Source organism: Chiloscyllium plagiosum, unplaced genomic scaffold, assembly GCF_037043375.1.
Source record: "Chiloscyllium plagiosum isolate Xiang-an unplaced genomic scaffold, Cpla_swu_hap1 HiC_scaffold_21, whole genome shotgun sequence".
Classification (NCBI taxonomy): domain Eukaryota; kingdom Metazoa; phylum Chordata; class Chondrichthyes; order Orectolobiformes; family Hemiscylliidae; genus Chiloscyllium; species Chiloscyllium plagiosum.
Genome location: NW_028270159.1, coordinates 102,093,275 through 102,115,846, shown reverse-complemented (window position 1 = coordinate 102,115,846; position 22,572 = coordinate 102,093,275). Strand labels below are relative to the sequence as shown.

Genomic DNA, 22,572 nt, shown 5'->3' with positions numbered 1-22,572 from the left:
TGGTGTGATCACATCAACCCTGGAATAAGGGGATCAGAAGTGTGTGCAGTACTTTAACCGTGGTCAAATGAGTGTTCCTGACATTTCCCACGTCACCTCCGTGTTCTTGTGGTTATCACTCACACAAGAAGTGTCCTGGTTTTCCCACATGGAACTGGATGTGCACTCCATGGGGCTGGGATTCCCTACCATGTGTTTATTTGTTCACTAATCCTAAATTAACTTCAGATTAAAACAAGATTATCAGCTACCCACCAATCAACTTCTTCCATTATACTCGTCACCTTACTTTTTAAAAATACCTTTAAAATTATTACTATCTCAACACAACAGGCTTTAATTTGCTGATCAAGTATTCAGATGTCTCCACTGTTACAATCACTTGAAGATTATCTTTACCTTCAGCTACATTTGGTGAATTGAACACTGATTGTAAATAAATGAATATCAAAAGGACTTGAGTTTTATGATAATCAATCCAGTCTGACATTCTTGTTGGTTAATATTTTGAAGAGAACTTGTCTTCAGAACTCCAGCTGTGCTCTGATTTCATTCACAACTGGATTTGGTTGGACTGCAGATCTTAAGTCTGTTCTGTTGTTTCCCGGATTGTGTTACTCTGTCTATCACTTGCTGCTTATGCTGTTTGGCACACAAGTAGTTCTCTTTGAGAACTTCATCAGGTTAACACCTCACTTTTAGGTATTCATGCTGTTGTGACTGAAATGCCCTCCTGAATTCTCTCAGTTGAATGAGGATTGATAATCTGGGTTGATGGTAAGAGGTAAATTGGGGGATATTCTTGGCCGTGATTCTATAAGTTTTGTTGGAGTACAATTCTACTGCTGTTGTTGGAAAGAAAGAGCTAAACTCTTACACTGTTGGCCCCATATACTACATGCAGTATCATGAACACTGATAGGCCAAGACATGAAATACGAGCAATACTGTACAATGAGCAGGATCATAACTGCAGTAAGGGGGTTTTAAGATCCAACTTGACATAGGACTAGGGAAAGAAGCAGCCGATCAGATTGTCTCATTCATAATCAGAAAGAGACTCTATGAGATCATTGTACTGTTGGAGGTGAGGATGGAGGAGATGGAGAGTCCTTCTACAAAAACTAATCTGCCTGAGAGTTGTGAGATAGAACTGATTGCCATGCATTTAACAGAAAGCTAATTGAAATTAGTTTTAACCCCAAAGGATAACAAGTATGATGGTGCTTCCAATCATCATCAGAAACAAACCCCAGAATACATGGTTCGGAGATGGATGTCAATAGCCAATCAACATCCAACTCCTGCAATCATTGAGCAAACGTGTGTGTGATTACCCAGTTCTGATACCAGAAAATCGCTGTTCACTGAGCAGATGGACAGCGATGTGGGGAAGTATTGGTCGAGTGGTATTGTCGCAAGACAGTTAATCTAAAACCCCAGATAGTGTTCTGAAGACCTGGGTTCAAAGCCTGCTGCAGCAGATGGGAGGATTTGAATTCAATAAAAAAAACCTTGTGAATTTAGAGTCTAATGATAACCATTAATCGATTGTCAGAAAAAACCATCTGGTTCATTAATGCCCTTTCAGGTAGGAAGCTGCCATCCTTACCTGGTCTGGCCAACATTGTGACTTCAAACCCACAGCAATGTGGTTGACTCTTACCTGCCCCCTGGGCAATTAGGGATGGGCAGTAAATGCTACAGGGCCAGCGACACCCTCACCCTGTGAATGAATAAAGGAAAATAAAAATCTGTACCCAGTGTGAATCTGTGCATGTTCAACAATGTTGTGAACATTTTCAAAGCTAAGATCTCTATGTGCACAATTTTGTGAGCTGCCAAAACCATTGTTCATTACTTGGCGTGAAAAAGAGAAAAAAATCATTGAACTGTGGCGATCAGTAAATTGACTGGTGTCTCAGCAGGATGGATGCCATCCACACACCTCCCAACCCCCCCCCCCCCCCCCCCCCCACCCCTCCCCCACACACACAGCAGGTGAACAGCTCCCCAGTTTGACTGGTTTGGCCAGTTTCCAGGTGGGATGGGTAAATAATTCCCTTCTGGCATTCCCCACATTTCCAGAGTCGATCCCTAATGTGGCTGCACTGGTGTTTTGCCATTTCAGATAAATGCTAGCAAACTGTTACACACACCGTTAGCCTGCCCCCCCCCCCCCCCCCCCCAACCCCCACAGCACCCCCAAAGAACCCAGTATAAAACAGTAAACATTATCTCCTGCTGTGGAAGGACAGCCTGTGTTGGTCTGAGTAGGAACACTGATTTACCTAAAGGACAACTTAATCGGCGACCAGAGCAAGTTAAGCAAGTCCAAATAAAATGCATTATAGCACAGAAAGTGGTCCATCAAATCCAAGCTGGCTCTCTGTAGCAGAATCCAATATTCTCATTCCCATACATACCCCATAATCTGCAAGTTTATTTCCCTCAGAACTGATCTAATTGTTTTTATCAATCATTGATCCTCTCTAATTGCACCATCATAATAGGCAACATGTTCTGCATTTTTCCAGCCAATACAGTCAGCAGAAACACTTGCTCGTCTCCCGCTGTCTCAAAACCTTACATCTGACCTTAACTCTTGTGCCATCACCTATCGAATACACATATTTTTGTCTGTTAAATCTAGGTTTGTTATTATCTTATACAGCTCTATCAAAAATATATCCAACTTCTTCACTTCAAAGAAAATCGCAATTTCTTCAAATCAATCCAGTGACTGCATTTTCTTCATCTGTGACCACTCCAGTAAGTATGTACGCCACAGTCTGAAGATCTCTCATATCCTTCATTGTTGAGGCCTATTTTGTTCCACAAATGGGCGGCACGGTGGTACAGCAGTTAGCACTGCTGCCTCACAGCGCCAGAGACTTGGAGTTTGCACATTCTCCCCGTGTCTGCGCGGGCCCCCTTTGGGTGCTCCGGTTTCCTCCCACAGTCCAAAGATGTGCAGGTCAGGTGAATTGGCCATGCTAAATTGCCCGTAGTGTTAGGTAAGGCGTAAATGTAGCGGTATGGATGGGTTACACTTCAGCGGGTCGGTGTGGACTTGTTGGGCCGAAGGGCCTGTTTCCACATTGTAATCTAATCTAATCTAAAAAATCCAGACGATGCAAGTTTTCTGCACAACAGCAGTAGCTTAATTATTGCACAGCCGGCGAGAGTTTCAAAGCATCTCTAAAGTAGCCGAGTGTCTACTTGTAGAGACTCTTCTTCACGAATCTCTGCCTTACCCACAGAGACAGTATATTTAATAGGAATTAAACAAAGCATAGCAGTCACATGGGCGATTGTCAACAGATAGTTTAAAGTAGGTAATTTTGACCTTACAAAGCTTGATGAATGACAATGTCCTGTGATAACGTGTGAATGGATTACAGAAATTGATTATCATGTTGTTCATGATTATGTGTTGATGGGAAGAGATTAAGGCAGAAGGGTTCTTCCTTCAGTAAATGGGGGATTCACTTACCTATGCTCATATGGAGGGGAAGTAAGATAATGGGAGTGGGAGGCAGTTTAACAGGGTTGGGCACAGGGCTCTCAGTCTTGTCTGGAAATGGCAAATTCCTCTGTCTGGGGTTACAGGGAAATCCATACGTGTGGCTGTAAGAGGTTCTATTTTGAGATACTGTCAGCCTCCCCCCTTCTGAGGTGTTCTGTCTGTATTCTAAGAGTACAGGCCTTCAGCTGATGAAATAAGGCCTTTGGCAGGGGACTGTTTAACCCTTGAGTCCCCATGCTGTCTTGAAAGAGAAGCAAAAGGTATGGAACCGGTCCCTCTATGGTATTTTAACTTCCTCATTCTGACCAGGAATCTGTTGTTCAGAATTGAATGCAATGATTGACTGTGACCTAACTAGAGCTTTGTCAAGGGTCAACATCTTTTCCGTGAGTTTGTTATCATTCCCCCATTAATGAAGCCCAGCATCCCATTTGTTTTACTCAAAACACTTTTTGTTTTCTCTCCTTTACTGATTTATACACATTGTTCCCCATTCCTGCTGTCCTGCTATCTGTGTCTGTGCCACTCAAATATATGTTCCCTTTCTATATTGCTTCTCTCAAAATGCATCAACTTACTGTGTGTTCTAAAGAAGAGACATATTCCACTCAACATATTATTTCTCACTCCACACATTCTACCTCCTGGAAAACAGAACAGGACAGCACCGGAATAATCGGCCCACCATGTTTGAGTGGACCATGATGCTATACCAAACTAATTCCACCTGCCTGGACATGATCCATATCACTGCCAATCCCTGACTGCTTATGTGACTGCCCAAATGCCTCTTAAGCATTGTGATTGTTTCTGCTTTTACTACCTCCCAGGAGAGTACATTCTCGTCATCTACCACCTTTTGCGTAAGAAACTTGCCTGACATAATTCCCTTTAAACATTCACATGTTGTTGGAAATGCTCAGCAGGTCTTGCAGCATCTGAGAAAATAAAAATCTGTTAATGTTTCGGGTCCTGCATCAGAAACGTGAACTCTGATTTCTCTTCACAGATGCTTCCAGACTTGTTGAGCATTTCCAGAAACCTCTGTTTTTGTTTCTGATTGACAGCATCTGTTGTTCTCTCGGTTTTTATTTTCTTTAAATTTCCCCCGTCCCCTGAAATCTATGGCCTCTAAAATTTGTCATTTCTACCTGGGAAAATAAATCAGATTATAGAACATAGAACGTAGAACAATACAGTGCAGAACAGGCCCTTCGGCCCTCAATATTGCGCCGACCTGTGAAATTTTCTCAACTCGTCCCCTTACACTATCCCAAAATCATCCATGAGCTTTTCTAAGGATTGGTTAAAACTCCCTAATGTGGCTGAGTTGACTACCTTAACTGGTAGGGCATTCCACACACTTACCACTCTCTCTGTGTAAAGAATTTGCCTCTGACATCTGTCTTAAATCTATCAGCCCTCAATTTGTATTTGTGCCCTCTCGTACAAGCTGTCGTCATCATCCTAAGAAAAAGACTTTCACTGTCTACCATATCTAATCCTCTGATCATCGTGTATGTCTCTATCAAATCCCCCTTAGCCGTTTTCTTTCCAATGAGAACAGATCCACGTCTCTCAGCCTATCCTCATAAGACCTTCCCTCCACACCAGGCACCATCCCGATAAATCTCCTCTGCACCTTTTCCAATGCTTCCACATACTTTTTGTAATGGGGCGACCAGAACTGTACACAATATTAAAACTGTGGCCGCACCAGCATTTTGTATAGTTGCAGCATGATATTGCGGTTCTAGAACTCAATCTCTCTACCAATGAAACCTAACACGCCGTATGCCGCTTTAACAGCACTATCCATCTGGGTGGGAACTTTCAGGGATCTATGTACATGGACTCCAACATCCCTCTGCACACCCGCACTACCAAGAATCTTTCCATTGACCCAGTACTCTGCCTTCCTGTTGTTCTTCCCAAAGTGTATCACCTCACATTTAGCTGCATTGAACTCCACTTGCACCTCTCAGCCCAATTCTACAGTTTATCTAAATCACCCTGCAACCCGTAACACTCTTCCAAACTGTCTACTACTCCAGAGACTTTAGTGTCATCTGCAAATTTACTAATCCATCCACCTATGCCTGCGTCTAAGTCATTTATCAAAATGACAAACAGCAGTGGTTCCAAAACAGATCTTTGTGGAACACCACAAGTAACTGGGCTCCAAATTGAATATTTTCCATCTACCACCATTCGCTGCCTTCTTTCAGAAATTTCTCATCCAAACAGTTAAATCACCCTCAACTCCGTATCTCTGCATTTTCTCCATCGGCCTACCATGTGGAACCTTATCAAAGGCTTTACTGAAGTCCATGTATACCAAGTCAATTGCCCTAGTCTCATCTAGATGCTTGGTCACCTTCTCAAAAAACTCAATGAGGTTTGTGAAACATGACCTGCCCTTGACGAAACAATGTTGACTATCTATAATCAAATTGTTGCTTGTTGATAATTATAATTGTTACCTCTTATAATCCTTTCCATAACCTTTCCTACAATAGAAATAAGGCTCACTGGTCCATAATAACCTGGGTCATCTCTGCTGCCCTTCTTGAACAAGGGCACAACTTTTTGAATCCTCCAGTCCTTGAGAACTAAACCCATAGACAATGGTGACTCAAATATTAAAGCCAAAGTCTCAGCTATCTCCTCCCTAGCTTCCCAAAGAATCCACGGATAAACCCCATCTGGCCTGAGGACTTGTCTACTTTGACTCCTTCTAGAATTGATAACACCTGTGGTGCGTAACTAACCTCAATCATTTCTAATCTAATATCTCGTACCACATTTTTATCCTCTACAATATTCTCCTTTTCCTGTGTAAACACCGATGAGAAATCTTCATTTAGCACTTCTGCGCTCTCTGCAGGGTCCACACTCAACTTCCCACTTCTGTCTTTGATTAGCCCTATTCCTACCTTAGTCATCCTTTTATTCTTCACATACCTACAGAAAATTTCAGGGTTATCCTTTATTCTGTTTGCTAAAGACTGCTCGTGTCCTCCCTTTGCTTTTCGTAACTGTCTTTTTAAATCCTTCCTAGCTGATCTATAACTCTCTATTGCTTCAGCTGTACCATTTTGCCTCATCAACACATAAGCCTCTTTCTTCTCCTTAACAAGAGATGCAATTTCTGTAGGAAACCATGGTTTACAAACTCTGTCTGTGCCAGTTGGTTCACCCCATTTTCCAAAGAGAACAATCCAAGATTTTCCAACCTCTCCCAATCCAGACAACATCCTGGCAAATCTGTTTGCACCTTCCCAAAAGCCTTCACATTTTACCTATAATGTCGTGATCAAAACGGCACACAATAACCCAAAGGTGGCGTGATTATAGTTTTATATTCACTCCCCGACAAAAGAAGCCAAGCCTGCCATTCACCTCCTTCACCACTTTCAGGGACCTTTCAGCTTGCAACTGAAGATCCCTCTGTATATCAGTGATGCTCAGGGCCCTTCCGTTTATTGTATACATTCCTCTTGCTATGTGTCTTCCAAAACCCATCACCTCACACTTGTCTGAGTTAAAATATATCTGCAATTTCTCCACAAAACTTTCTGACTCATCTCTTTCTTGCTGTATCCTGTCATCATTCTTCACGATTCACAACTTCAACAGTTTGTGCTATCTACAAACTTGCTAATTGAGTCGTTTGCATTTTCAAACTTTTCATTTATATACATTACAAATAACAGATGTCTCAGTTCTGATTCTTGTGGAACAGCACTAGCCATAGACCTCCAGCCAGCAACATGCCCCTACACAAGTGTTGCTGGAGGAAATATCAAAAAGGAGCCTTGAGTTCTGCGTTGAGCAGCATGACCAACGTTTATTCAGAGGTCCTTACTAATACATGATGGGAGAGGTCCCTCTCTGGGTCCCCCAGATAAGTCCAGCATTTTGATGTGTTCACTTCATATGTTCCAGTAATATTTTCCCCCTGACCTGAACTCCAGGGTTTGGAATGTCAGCTCGGATATTTCTGTGTTCCCTTTCACAGTCTCGGATTCTCTCAGCTCATGCAGCTGCTTTGCCAGTTCTTTCACAAATGGTTTAACCCTATCCTTGTCATTGCACATCTCCAGCCTCCTACTACCACATGTCTCTGGCCCTCTCACTACCATACCCTGTGGCATCTGCATCGTCCATACAGTCACTAGTTCAAAGGGGGACAGCCCCGTCCCCTTTGCTGGGGTTGTCCTCAGTTTCATTAAGCTGGTGGGGATTACCCTAACCCATCGCTGTCAAGTCTCTGAGAGAGCCTTAGTCAGACTAGCTTTCAGTGCCTGCGTCATTCTTTCTACTGTCCCAGAGCTCTGTGGGTGGTATGGGGGGTGGGATTTCTGTTCAGTACCAAACAGGGCACATAGATCTTTAGCTATGTTCCCTGTAACATTTGTCTCTTGGTCAGAATCTGCAGGGGAATGCTTCCATCCACTGAGTAAACCTATTAATTAAAACCCAGTAGGGCTTCCTTCCCTGGGATTGGGATGGGTGTGTGTGTAAAATCCACCTGTAACTGTTCCCATGGGCCCCTGGGTCCCTGCTGCTGCCTCCATTTTATCCTGATTGCTTTCCCTGGCTCACACTGTGAACAGACTACACACCTTCGACAAAACCTTGCTGTATTTCTCCCTGTTCCAGGCAAGGATTGGAGTGGATCAGCCCATTATATGTTTTTAATAATGTTTGTCTTATACAGTGTAGGGGCACTGCTGGATCATCCAGACTCTGTCGTGTCCTATTACTGCCCCACCCTTTTCCAATTCCTGTTTCTCCTGTTGTGGGACTGTTTCTGGGAATATCTTTTAACCTCCTCTCTCACTTCTGTAGCTACACCCATTGCCATCTCCTCAAATGTCTGCACTGTTTCAGTCAGTATTTCACTTATAAGATTATTAAAGGATTGGACACTCTGGAGACAGGAAGCATGATTCCGCTGATGGGTGAGTCCTGAACCAGAGGACACAGTTTAAAAATAACGTTTAGGCCACTTAGAACAGAGTTGAGGAGAAACTCCTTCTCCCAGAGAGTGGTGGGTGTATGGAATGCACTGCCCCAGAAGGCTGTGGGGGCCAGGTCTCTGGATACATTCAAGAAAGAGATGGATAGAGCTATTAAGGATAGTAGGATCAAGAGTTATGGGGATGAGGCAGGAACAGGATACTGATTGAGGATGATCAGCCATGATCATAATGATTGGTGGTGCTGGCTCGAAGGGCAGAAGGGCCTACTCCTGCGCCTATTGTCTATTCACCTGCCTTACCCATATACTCACTGTCCTGATGGTGTGAGGTTTCTACTTTCCTGTGAGCTATAATCTTCATTACTGCTGCTTCACTGGTAAGGTTAGCTGCTTCCACAAACTCTCTGACCTGTTCTTCATGCTCTATGTGGCCCCCAGACAAGGTGATGTACCCTCACCGAGCCCATGCCATCACTTGGTCATGAGCTATACCAAAGACATGCTGTCTGTCTGTGTCTATGCTGACTCCCTGACCCCTGGCTAATGTCCCTGCTTCTGTCAGGGCTCGTGATAGTTCTGCCATTTCTGGGTAATTCTCCACAAAAGTCCTCCAATAATTAAACAATCCTAAAGTTTGCCTTATCCCGTTCACGGTTTGCAGGTGGATAGTTTTGAAATCATGGTCTTTCGTTCCACTGGGATTGTCCCCCTCCTTTGCTGATTTGATTTCCCTGATGTGATATCCCAGGTACATCTCTCCCTAACTTCCCACGCTCTCTGGGTTAATTTTAAGCCCGGCCTGCCTGACCTGACCCAACGAAATGTGTAATATGTGTATTTTGTCTCCAACTGACATATTGAGGTGTTGGTAAGATTAAATTGACGAACTCCATCAGCCATGTATCGGAGGGATATACTGGAATATTATGGGATCCCAGAGGTAACTGGATCCAGGTCTACTGCTTTCCTCAGACAGTAAATGCTAGCTTATTCTGCCGTTCCAGGTCCACAGGACCCCATTCACAATATCAAGGGCTGAGTCTGTATCCTGTTGCAATTTTAATCCATTAAATACAGTGGTGTGGTTCACTACTGTAGGATACTCTTTAGTGGCGGATTTGCCGAGGGAGATATAATCAATAGTGAGGTGGGATGAGCCTTTCGGCTTCTGTTAGTTAGTCTGGGATACTGTTGATGAGAAAGTTGAGCAATGTAAGAGTCGATTATCTTTGATAATAAAAAGAGGCAGAGATTGCAGCTCCGACATCCACAGGCATCCACCCTCACTACTACTGATGCTCAGTAGCAGCAGTGCCAATCAAGCAGGCTGCTTTATTCCAGATGGTATCAAGTTTCTTGAGTGTTGTTAGGGCTGCACTCATCCAGCCAAGTGGGGAGTATTACATCACACTCCTGACTTGTGCCTGTTAGCGTTTGGACAGGATTTCAGGAGCCAGGAGTTGCATTACTCTTGTAGCCACTGTGTTTATGTGGTGAGACCAATTCAGTTCCTGATCAATGATTATCCACAGGATAATGTTGATAGTGGGTGTTCAGTCATGGTAACATCATCGAATGTCAAGGGATGGTGGTTAGGTTATGTGTTATACATGATAGGCTGCATTTGTGTGGCATGTATGTTACTTGCCTCCTGTAAGCCCAAGCCTGGATATTGTCCAGATATTTTTGTACTTGGACTTGGACTGTTTCAGTACCTGAGGAGTCAATTATTTATTAACATTAAATAGTCTTGAGATTATGCAAATTCCTTTTTCTATAAAATGTCATGGACTGTATCTTGTGGTCACTCTCATATTCACTTTCACTATCTTTTTATTTTCTTCTTAATTCTGACACAAATGTTTGAACATCGATCAGAATAAAATTACGTAAATTAAAAACACATGTTTCTGCAAGTAAACTAATTGAATGAAAACATTACTTCTGCATTGTCTGCATTTTGACAAAAAATAAATTCTTTTCAATAACTATTGAATGGCTCATTTATTGTCCTCATCCCATAAATCTAGGTATTGTTCATGATATAGAAGTTGGTATCAGCATTGACATTAGCAAATTTGCTGATGATACAAAGCTAGGTGGCAGGGTGAAATGTGATGAGGATGTTAGGAAATTGTAGGGTGACCTGGACAAGTTTGGTGAGTGGGCAGATGCATGGCAGATGCAGTTTAATGTGGATAAATATATGGTTATCCACTTTGGTGGCAAGAACAGGAAGGCAGATTACTACCTCAATGGAATCAATTTAGGTAAAGGGGCAGTACAGAGAGATCTGGGTGTTCTTGTACACTAGTCAATGAAGGCAAGCATGCAAGTACAGCAGATAGTGAAGAAGGCTAGTAACATGCTGGCCTTCATAACAAGAGGAATTGAGAATAGAAGCGAAGAGGTGCTGCTGCAGCAGTATAGGGCCCTGGTGAGACCACAGCTGGAGGACTGCGTGCAGTTCTGGTCTCCAAATCTGAGGGAAGACATTCTGGCTATTGTGGGAGTGCAGCGTAGGTTCACGAGGTTAATTCCTGGAATGGCGAGATTACCTTACACTGAAAGACTGAAACGACTGGGCTTGTACACCCTTGAGTTTAGAAGACTGAGTGGGGATCTGATTGAGACGTATAAGATTATGAATGGATTGGACACTCTGGCAGCAGGAAACAAGTTTCCGCTGATGGGTGAGTGCCGACCAGAGGACATAGCTTAAACATACGGGGTAGACCATTTAGGACAGAGATGAGGAGAAAGTTCTTCACCCAGAGAGTGGTGCCTGTGTGGAATGCTCTGTCCCAGAGGGCAGTGGAGGCCCAGTCTTTGGATTCATTTAAGAAAGAGTTGGATAGTGCTCTCAAAGATAGTGGAATCAAGGGTAATGGAGATAAGGCAGGAACAGGATACTGATTAAGAATGATCAGCCATGATCATATTGAATGGCGGTGCAGGCTCGAAGGGCTGAATGACCTACTCCTGCACCTATTGTCTATTGTCTATTGTCTATTGTATTATAGTTCAGTCTTCAGTTTACCAATATTAATGTACGAATAATTAACATCAGAGCAAAGTGATTTTAAAATATTGAGTCAATTTATTTGTTCAGAATACAACATTTATTAGGAATTCATTATCCATATAATAATTGCAGAATAATTTGTTTGTCTTTCTAACATGTATCGTCAGATCCATATATTATTTTTATCCATATTTTAATTTAATCCATTGCAACAATGCTATTGTTTTCAGGTCAACTAACCCACAGTGGAACCAATCATTTTGCATCCAACATTCTTTGCAAACTGACTTTTGCTCATTTGAATAATCACATTAACCTCAGCATTATGAATTCAGAGAACTATAACTACTTTTCACTGCAATAATTCCTGTTCATGTCTGCACATTGCACAGTCATGCAGCAAAATTAAATTTCTCCTATTTCTACGTGTACTGATAGTTTTTCGAAAATCTAAGTGTTGTTAATATCTAATTATTGTTCAGTTCAGTAGAGGGTATAAATCTGTAATAATGGCTCATTACATGAAGTAATGTGAAGATATTGCAATGTACAAACTCACAATGATTGTGAATATCATTTCTTTTATTTTAACCATGGAAACACAGTGGAATTGATTTAATTATATTTCACTTCAATGCTCACATTCATTGTATATCTAATCACAATAAGAGCGAACTATTTCATGCAAAAAAATTATTTAAAATTCATGTCACTTTTTTATGGACACCAATCACATTGAAGTTTGAATTGTTGAATGCTAGACTGATACAGCACAGAAACAGGCCAATCAGCCTTATTTGCTATTCTGGCCAGGTTTCCTAAACTAAACTAGTCCCATTTCCCTGTGTTTGTCCCATATCCCTCTGGACGTTTTCTATCCAATAAACTGTCCAACAGTCTTTTAGACGTTGCAATTGTACCAGCCAATGCCCTTCCTCTCATAGCTCATCCCAATATGTGAAACACACTGTGTGGAAAAGTTGCCCCTCAGACCCCTTTTAAATCTTACCCCTCACCTTAAATATTATTTACACCGTAGAATCTTTAAGACTGCAAAGTTATTAAAAGTTGAGAGGTATTTAGAAGCAGCGTAATAACATTCGTACTTTAATCAGTGATGTTAAGCAAATAAATTCAAGATGTTGTGATCATTATAATGAACAACAGTTACAAGTTGAGACAATGTTGGTTGAAAAGCAATTCAATAGACACTTAGATATTTTCTAATCAACTCTGAGGTGTTTTGACACATCTCTGTTGAAGGTGGGAATTGAACCCATGGCTTCTGGTCTACTAGTACACACATTACCAGAGCCCTCCATAACATTCCCATGCAGGAAGGTCAGGACTATAATCACATACTTACTGTGTTTATTCACAGGAAAAACTGCTCAGATATTTATTGTTATAATTGGATTAAGATTGTATTAGACTGTTCCAGTGTGTAATGGACTGATAAAAAGAATTAGTAATTTCTAATAGTGATGGAACGAAGCAACAATGGTGTTAAATAAACATAAATCTCATGATAATCAAGTAAGTCAAATTGTTTGAAGCAATTATTCATCTGCATAAATTAAATTTAACATGTTTTGTAATGCACATGAATTGGAAATAACGCATTAGTCATTCAATGTGACTACTCAGTGAAAGACAACTTCCCTGATTTTCAAAAAATTGTGATTTCTAAGAATTCAAGATCTATTGTAAAAGCATAGAACAAACATTTGTTAATTCTGGTTTATTTACATAAGGAATACGTGAAATTTAAATAATGCTTAACATGGAAAATACTTAGCTTCTATTGTAATAATTAGAAATGTTAGATTTGAAGTGAAATACAATCAATACAAGAATGTAAACAAAACTGTGGATGCGGGAAATCACAAACAACATCAGTAATTGCTGGAAAATAACTCAGCAGGTCTGGCAGCCTCTGTGGAGAGAAATCAGTGTTAATAGTTGGGTCAAGTGACCTTTCTTCAGACTGCACTTTTTCTCACAACCAATTCAATCCAGCTAAGATTCCACACTTAAAATTATTTTTGCTAAGATTAAGAGATTTTAGAGTGCAATATTGTTTGTATTAGTTGATGTACTGAGACATAGTTCCACATCTACAGCTGGAGATATTAGATTTCAACAATGATTACCGGTTAGATTTTGGTAATAATTAGTTTTAAAATAGCTGATAACAAATTTAAGAATGATGAAAAAACCCTTAATGCAATGTAATTGTGCAATATGTTGGAAAAACTGAAATATTGATGTGAAAAATAGTTAGCATCTCTTAATTGATAAGACTGATTAATGATCCTTCCATTAATACGAGAATTCAAATGAAAGAGAATGAGAGAGTTAGAATGATTGTTGGGTGAGAGAACTTTGGTTGATTGCAGGTTTTGACATGAAAAGAATGTTAATATTTCATTATGATACTGGCTCTAATAAATAATGGATTGAACTAAAATGTAAATCTCATGATAGTGTGATAATTGAAATGACAATTAAATAAAATGTAATGTGAGAACGCAACACTTAAAATGATTCAATATTTTCAAAGCAGTTTGTACTGGATATTCATTAAGATCAGTAAACTCAGAATTAAAATATTGGGTTAATTTTTTTTTTAAATCACACTTTAGAAGATTATTCAACAGAATTGTTCTGTCATTGAAAAAACCTCATTTCTTCAAGAATTCTGCATTTCCCTAATTTTCTGTCTTTTTTTCCACAGGGATCTGTACTGGAAACCTTTTGTTTGCGATACAATTATATAGAAGTGACATAGATTAAAATCTAATTGGGTGAGTTAATAAATTTGCAGATGATATAACGTTCAGTGCAGTTCTGGAAAATGTAGAGGGTTGTCAAATAAATCAGCAGGATAAAGATAAATTGCAGATATGGGCATAGTAATTAAAAGTAAAGTTTAATCCATACAACTGTGAGGTGTTTCACTTTGGAAGCTCAACTGTTAAGGAAAGGTAGATAGTTATTGGTTGGACCCTAACAGCTTTATTATTCAAAGGGATCTTGGCGTTCAAGACCATGGCTCCCTGAAAGTGACCATGCAAGTAATTAGGTGGTTAGGAAGGCAAATGGCATGCTTGCCTTTATTCGTCAGGGAACTGATTACAAGAGTCAGGATATCATGTTGTAACTTTACAAGACTTTGGTAAAGGCATACTTAAAGTACTGTATTCACTTCTGTTCACCATGTCCCAGGAGGGATATGGAGGCTTTGGAGAGGGTACAGAGGGCGTTTACCAGGATGCTGCCTGGATTTGGAGAGGCGAGAAAAACTCAGATTGCTTTTTTGTGGAGTGGCGGAGACTGGGGGAAGACTTGATGGAAGTCTGTACAATCATGAGATACATAGATGGGGTTGATGGTCATAACGTTTTTCCCAGAGTTGAATTATCAAAAACTATGTGACATGCGTTTAAGATTAGGGGGTAAATTCAAGGGGCATGTAAGGGGCAATTTGTTGTGTACACAGGGAGTGGTAGGTGTCTGGAATGAACTTCCAGGGTTGGTGGTGGAAGCAGATACATTAAGGCTCTTTAATGTTCATTTTGATAATTTGGAAGGATATGGACCAAGGGTAGGCAGAATTGATGAGTTTCTTTTGCATAACGTTCAGCACAACGTTATGGGCCAAATGGCCAATTCCTGTGCTGCACGGGTCTTTGAGAGAAAACTAATGTATAACTCATATGATATTTAATCTAATCAATATTTAGCCACTGGTGTCAGAAATAGTATCTAAGTAATGAAAATCATTTTATTTAATCAAAATACATCCAAGTGTTATCCATATATTGGGAACAGGATTTTACTTCCAGTCAGCTCAGGAATGTTCAAATATTGTTTATTCTGTGAATATAATTGTGCAGAAGAGTTTCAATAAACATTTAACGCATCATTATTGTGCATTTCAAAACATCACGTACACCAATCCTTATTCTCTTGGTCGAGCAGATGAAGAGATGAAGATCGCCTGATGAAGAGGCAGCACCTTGAAAGTTAGTGCTTCCCAATATACCAGTTGGACTATAACCTAGTGTCATGTGATTTTTAATTTTGCTCACCCCAGTCCAACTCCGGCATCTCTAAATCATTCTTTCACAAAGGCATTCTCATAATTTTTAAGAAGTAAATATGACTTTAATTAAGAATTTTAACGCGAATATTAATCCCTTCCTGCATAAGCAAAATATCTCAATGTCAATTAAATCAATGCTGACACAATAGGGCACTTACAGCTACACAAATGTCTTCCTGGTCATCTAATTACTGCTCAGGAGAAAAACCGGAGTAAGTATCTTATCGTTCCATAGAACAAGAGCCACAATAAACATTTGGTGACCAGTTCCATCCAATAAATGCATTTGATTTCTTACATTTTGAATCAGTGATTGCACACAAAATATTTGGCTAAAACCAATAACCATGCTTTATTACAAATGACCGAGGATGCTAACATCAACATAAGTAGTCGCTTACCAATCAAGGTTCCAGTTGAAGTATTGCAAAATAAAATAATTTAATTTCGGCTTAGTACAACTGTAGGTGAAAACATGTTGATTTTAGAACATAGGACATAGAACCTAGAAATATACAGCGCAGTACAGGCCCTTTGGCCCTCGATGTTTCGCTGATCCAAGCCCACCTAACCTACACTCGCCTACTATCCTCCATATGCCTATCCAATGTCCGTTTAAATGCCCATAAAGAGGGAGAGTCCACCACTGCTACTGGCAGGGCATTCCATGAACTCATGACTCGCTGAGTAAAGAATCTACCCCTAACATCTGTCCTATACCTACCACCCTTAGTATACAGCTATGTCCCCTCGTAATAGCTGACTCCATACGTGGAAAAAGGTTCTCATGGTCAATCCTATCTGAACCCCTAATCATCTTGTACACCTCTATCAAGTCAACCCTAAACCTACGTTTCTCCAATGAAAATAGCTCCAAGTCCCTCAGCCTTTCCTCATACGATCTTCCTACCATACCAGGCAACATCCTGGTAAACCTCCTCTGCACCAGTTCCGCATCCTTCCTATGGTATGGCGACCAAAACTGCACACAATACTCCAGATGCGGCCGCACCAGAGTCTTATGTAACTGTAACATGACCTCAAGGCTCCGGAACTCAATTTCTTACCAATAAAAGCCAGTACACCATATGCCTGCTTCACCGCACATTTTACCTGGGGTGGCAACTTTCAGAGATCTGTGTACATGGGCACCAAGATCCCTCTGCTCATCCACACTACCAAGTATCCGACCATTAGCCCAGTACCCCATCTTTTTGTTACTCTTACCAAAGTGAATCACCTCACACTAACCGACATTGAACTCTATTTGCCACCTTTCTGCCCAGCTCTGCAACTTATCTATATCCCGCTGTAACCTGACACATCCTTCCTCACTGTCAACAACTCCACCGACGTTTGTATCATCCACAAACTAAAATTTTGCACATTAAAAACCTTTATCTGCTTATTCAGAGAAAATACTGAAAGGTGGCACTGTAAATTTAATTTATTTTGACTTTCTTTCACGAAAACAATCATGTGAATTGCTTCTCATTTTCTTCCTAGTTCTGATACACATGTCAACATATTTACCATATTAACTCTTTATGAATAATGAAAGAGTTTTCTTTGCAAGAACGACATGAAGATGTTCAAGCCCCTCTAATTACTGTTGAGCAGAATACTCTTCATAAGGGTCTTATTGTCTTAAACAGATGCTTTTTATGACCTTGATTTTATTTCTGACTGGTGTTTTTGTGACTGATGTGTTTTCAAACCATGTGCAACTCATAAGGATTTCTTTCAATTTGCTATAAGAAAAAAAAACTGCTTTGCATGTTGGTTTCTAATTATTTTTTACTCCTGAGTTATTTGTCGATGTGCAATAATCACAAAATTATGGAAGATCCCTGTATCTTATGTTCACCGCAATATCTACTATCACTATCTACTTATTACCTCTGACGTCTGACATGAATGTCCAAACATTGGTCATGAACAAAGAAAGTTGTAAATTAAAGCTACATCTCATTAAGCAAACCAATGGATGGAAACATGTAATTCTTGTAATCCTGCATTTTTGAACCAAAAACAATTCTGCTGAATAATGACTGAATGACTCATTTTTGTGAATCATAAAGCTAGCTATCATATTATATATCTCAGTTTACCGATCTTAATGATATCCAATCATCATCACAACAAAGTGCTTTTAGAATATTGATTTTTTTTACATTACAACGTGATTTTCCAGTCACTGCCATGACAATAATTGCACAATTACTGGAGTTAGTCTTTCTAACAAATATAGTGCTATTCGCATTTTAATTGCATCAATTGTTTATTAGTACGAACACTACAGCATAAAAATCAATTTACTGTTCAGGTGAACGATCCCATAATGGAACCAATGACTTCCCATTCGATGCCTCATTGTAAGTATTTGATGATTGCTCATTTGAATGATCGCGGTAATCTCAGCCTGAAGCGTTCAGAGAACTGTAATTACTTTTCATTAGAATAATTCCTGGCCGTTTCTCCACATTGCTCAGTGAAATAATCAACTGAGATTTTTCAGTATTCTGAAATTAAATTATATAACTTTGACAATTCAATTATTGCTATTATCTAATCATTGCTCAATATAGTTCAGGGTATGACTACGAAATTATGGCTCATAAATTAAATAATGTAAAGATTTTGCTGTGGGCATTGTGAATATCAATTTTTATTTTAACCATGGAAACAGTTGAATTGATTTAATTATGTTTAACTTCAATGGTAACATTTACTGTATTTATAAACACAATACAAGTTAATCATCTTTCATGGAACAAAATCATTTACATTTTATGACTGTTTGAAGTACAACAAAAGGAACTAACATCTTTATTGTTTCATGAAATAGTCAGAGTACATTTTAAACTTTGGGAAGTTGAACATTTCTGAAAAGAAGGGAAGTTGTCTTCAGATGAATAGCCGTATTGAGTGACTAATTCATTTATTTTCCTAATCATTTATGTTGCAAATGCATATTAATTTTCTTTTCATTCTGTGACAAACAGCATTGGACATATGGAACTATTTAATTGATTGAGTTTCGTTCATCAGTGTATACTGATCAAATTATTAGGTTTTTTCTTATCATGAATAATCATGAAATTCATATTTAATTAAACTCATTATTGCTTTGTTACATTATTACTGTAAATTACTAATTCCTTTTGTCAGTTCATTACACACAGGAAATACGCAATTAATTCCCATTCAAATAATTACAAGAAACATCTCATTAATTTTCATTTGAGTTGCCGCCCTTAAGCATGCGACTATACACCTGCCCTTTCCGGATGGTAACATTATAACGGGTCCTTGTGGAGCTCTGACACTGTCTCTTCGACAAGATCAGGAGGAATGATTTCAATTTCCACTTTCAGCGGAGATGTGTCAGAGCAGCTCGGAAATTTCATTAGAAAATATCTGAGTATAGATTGAACTGCTTTTCAAAACATCATTAAATATTCTTCAATCCGTTCTGCATTTCAATCATCAACATATTTTCCATTTATTTTCTTCAGTGCACTAATAAAATGATCCATCTAATTTTGCTAGTTCTACATTCCTTGGAAAAATAGTTGACGATGTTGCAACCTTAAAGTTGGAAGAGTCTACAACATGGTAATAATGATTTGTTTTACTGTTTAAAGGAACCTGTTCAAACGTTTCAAGCACATAAATCCTTATTCTCCGGTATTATAAAGATGAAAATATTAAAAGTCGAAATTTCTCTTCAGCAAAATAACCAAATGCAACTTCATGTTATTCATTGGTCAGCTGATCACCTATATTTATAACTAAACATTGCAATTCATCTAAATACTGGTATGTGCTTTGATCAAATTTATTTTCTAATTATTACTTATTCATGAATTTATTTTTATTTTCCATTCACCCATTCATATTGAATGTAAGATTGATATGCTGTGAAACTATTGGCGTGTTTTCATTTGAACATTTAATTTCTCTCTCTCTCTCTCTCTCTCTCTCTCTGCCTATCTCTCTCTCTCTCTCTCTCTCTCTCTCTATCTCTCACTTATCTCACTTCATCCATGATGGCTTCAATGTACCTTGCTAAACTTAAAAGATGTTGTTGACTTTTTTGTAGTATCTTTAGCACTCACTTATCAATTTAATCCAAAATCATATTATCATAGAATCCCTACAGTGTTGAAACAAACCATTTGACCCAACAGTCCACACTGACCATCGAAAGAATAACCCACCCAGACACTCCTTGCTCTATTACTCGACATTCCCTGACTTATGCACCTAACCTAGGTAAAAACAATGACTGCAGATTCTGGAAACCAGAGTTTAGCTTAGAATGGTGCTGGAAAAGCACAAAGGTTCGGGCAGCATCCAAGGAGCAGTAAAATCTACGTTTCGGGCAAAAGCCCTACATCAGAAATACAGGCTGTATTCCTAATGAAGGGCTTTTGCCCGAAATATCGATTTCACTGCTCCTCGGATGCTGCCTGAACTGCTGTGTTTTTCCAGCACCAATCTAACAAAATCTAATGCACCTAACCTGAAACATCCATGCATCATGGGCAATTTAGCATGGCCAACTCATCTCAGCTGCACACTTGTATACTATCACAATGTTATTGAAATCAATGCTCACACAAAGCACAATATATAAAGCCACACAATGATCTTCATGACCGTCTAATTACTGTTCAGGAAATAATCTGAGTAATTGTCTTATTGTTCCTGAGATTAATCACCACAGTAAGCATCTGGTCATCATTCCCTCCAAAAAGTAGAATGGGTGTCCTCTGAAATTTCTGTTCAGTAATTATCCATGATAATTATTGCTCAAAGCAGTGTTTATTCTTCGTTACGAGTGGCGAATGATTCTAACAGCCATTGGTTTTGATCTTATTATTACTGAGTGCAATAACCATAGGAACCATCTGGTTATTATTCTTGTCAATAAATACAAGAGCTATCCTCTTACTTTTCAGTTCAGTAATTATGCATGATACTTGTTGCTGAAAGTGGTATTTATTCTTTTTGACAATTGGCCGAGGACACTGACAGCAAGACATGTTGATAGTCCTGACTTGTTCATGTTTTCAAACAGGTTTTTAGGCCATGCATTTCAAAAAGAAGTAATTTGACTTCGTTCAAAATTAAATGTAAACATTTTCAGATATTTCCATTCAAAATGTTTATTTGCTTATTCAGATCAAATTTGAATCTTGCCTCTGTAAAGTGAATTTATTATGCTTTCCATTCATGGAAATACTCATTAATTGGTCCTCATTTTCATCTTAGATCCGATGGAAATTTGAAATACTGATTACAGTGAAAATTGTATGAATTATACATGAGTGGTCTCTAAAAGAAAATCGCGAAAGGTGAGATAGAATTCTTGAACAGCCTGAATATTTGAATAAAGAAAACATTCCTTCCAAAAAAACAAGGTTAAAAATCACGCAACACCAGGGTATAGTCCAACATGTTTATTTGGAAGCACTGGTTTTCTAAGCGGTGCTCCTTCAACCATCTGATGAACGAGCAGCGCTCTGAAAGCTCGTTCTTCAAAATAAACATGTTGGTTAATAACCTACTGGTGTTTGATTTTTAACTTTGTAAAGCCCAGTCCAACACTGGCGCCTCCAAACCATTCCAAAATTAAAACTCTTAAGTCTGTGGTTTAACAATTCAACAATCCTGCAACTAGATTATAATTCTCAGTTTATCTTTCTTCATAAATATTTGATCAATGTCAGTGTAAATTCTTGGAAAACATCAAATCGTTTTGTTTGTTAAAACAAAAACTTTAATTAAAAATTCATTGTTATCACAATATGTGAATGATATTTTAACTCTCCTGTGATGTGAAGAGACCCTTGGACAGAAATTGGATGTTCTAAATTCACCTACAGGCAGAGAAATCGGGATAAATACAAAATCAATCAAACAGCACCTAGAATCAATCAGCTCCAGGATGAATCAGATTTTCTTACACCTTGACTTCCAGCCAGTGCCTGAGCATTATATACCTCTCTTGGAAATGTCAATAATGAAGGGTTTTATACATCCACATGACCTCATGTGGATGTTTGTCAAACAATTATTAATCATTTTACAGATCATGGAAAATATCTCAAAGCTCTTGAAATAAATTAGTCACTGCACATAAAGCCACACGATGGTATTCAAGGCCAACTAATTACTGTTTAGTGCAAAACCTTTTGTCAGTATTGTATTGTTCTCAAGATGAGTAACCACAGCAAACATCACGCTTTCACACCAACCCAAATATATGCAAGAGATGCCTTCTTATAATTTACACACATCTTTCTCACACCATTAAATAGACTTCATTATTTACGACTAAGGATGCTGATAGTAACATGTTTTGAGATGAAGGAATTCCTAAATATAGGCGAGTTTTCTGATAGGTTCCCCCCAGTCATCATGATAAAAATGTAAATGCGGCTCAATACATTGTAACAGATACCCATTAAACTTTTTCATATATTCACTCAGAGACAATGTTTAAAAATTTCCTCTATAAATGCTGTTGACTGTTTTTTGCTATGATACCTATGTTCGTTGTCGATTTATTTTCTTTGTAATGCTGACACAAATGTCTGAATATTGATGACATGAAAAGTTGCATGGATTATATATTGTATTTCTACAGAAGAAAAGCTAAGATAGCAAGTACAGATTGCAGGAGTATCTGAGAATGTTGAATAATCAACAATGACTCCATATCATTATTTTCTAAAACATCATGCCAGCATTCTAATTCTCAGTTCACTGATACTAATTATTATGTAATCAATATCACAGCAAACCCGTTTGGAAATATTGAACTTAATGTATCAGTGTTCTAAAATAGATTACCAATTCATTGTTAGTCCAACAATCACACAGTAATTCAATTTAGGTTTTGTAACAAATAT

At 38.9% G+C, this 22,572-nt stretch overlaps 1 long non-coding RNA gene across 1 annotated transcript; it reads left to right on the top strand.

Moving 5' to 3' along the window:
• The first annotated feature begins 2,541 nt into the window (after positions 1-2,541).
• Positions 2,542-20,991, top strand: LOC148146556 (uncharacterized). The gene is made up of 6 exons (XR_015760855.1): positions 2,542-2,772; positions 14,279-14,348; positions 15,526-15,569; positions 17,976-18,024; positions 19,202-19,267; positions 20,930-20,991. It is a non-coding gene; the product is annotated as an uncharacterized LOC148146556 (long non-coding RNA).
• The last annotated feature ends 1,581 nt before the right edge of the window (positions 20,992-22,572 follow it).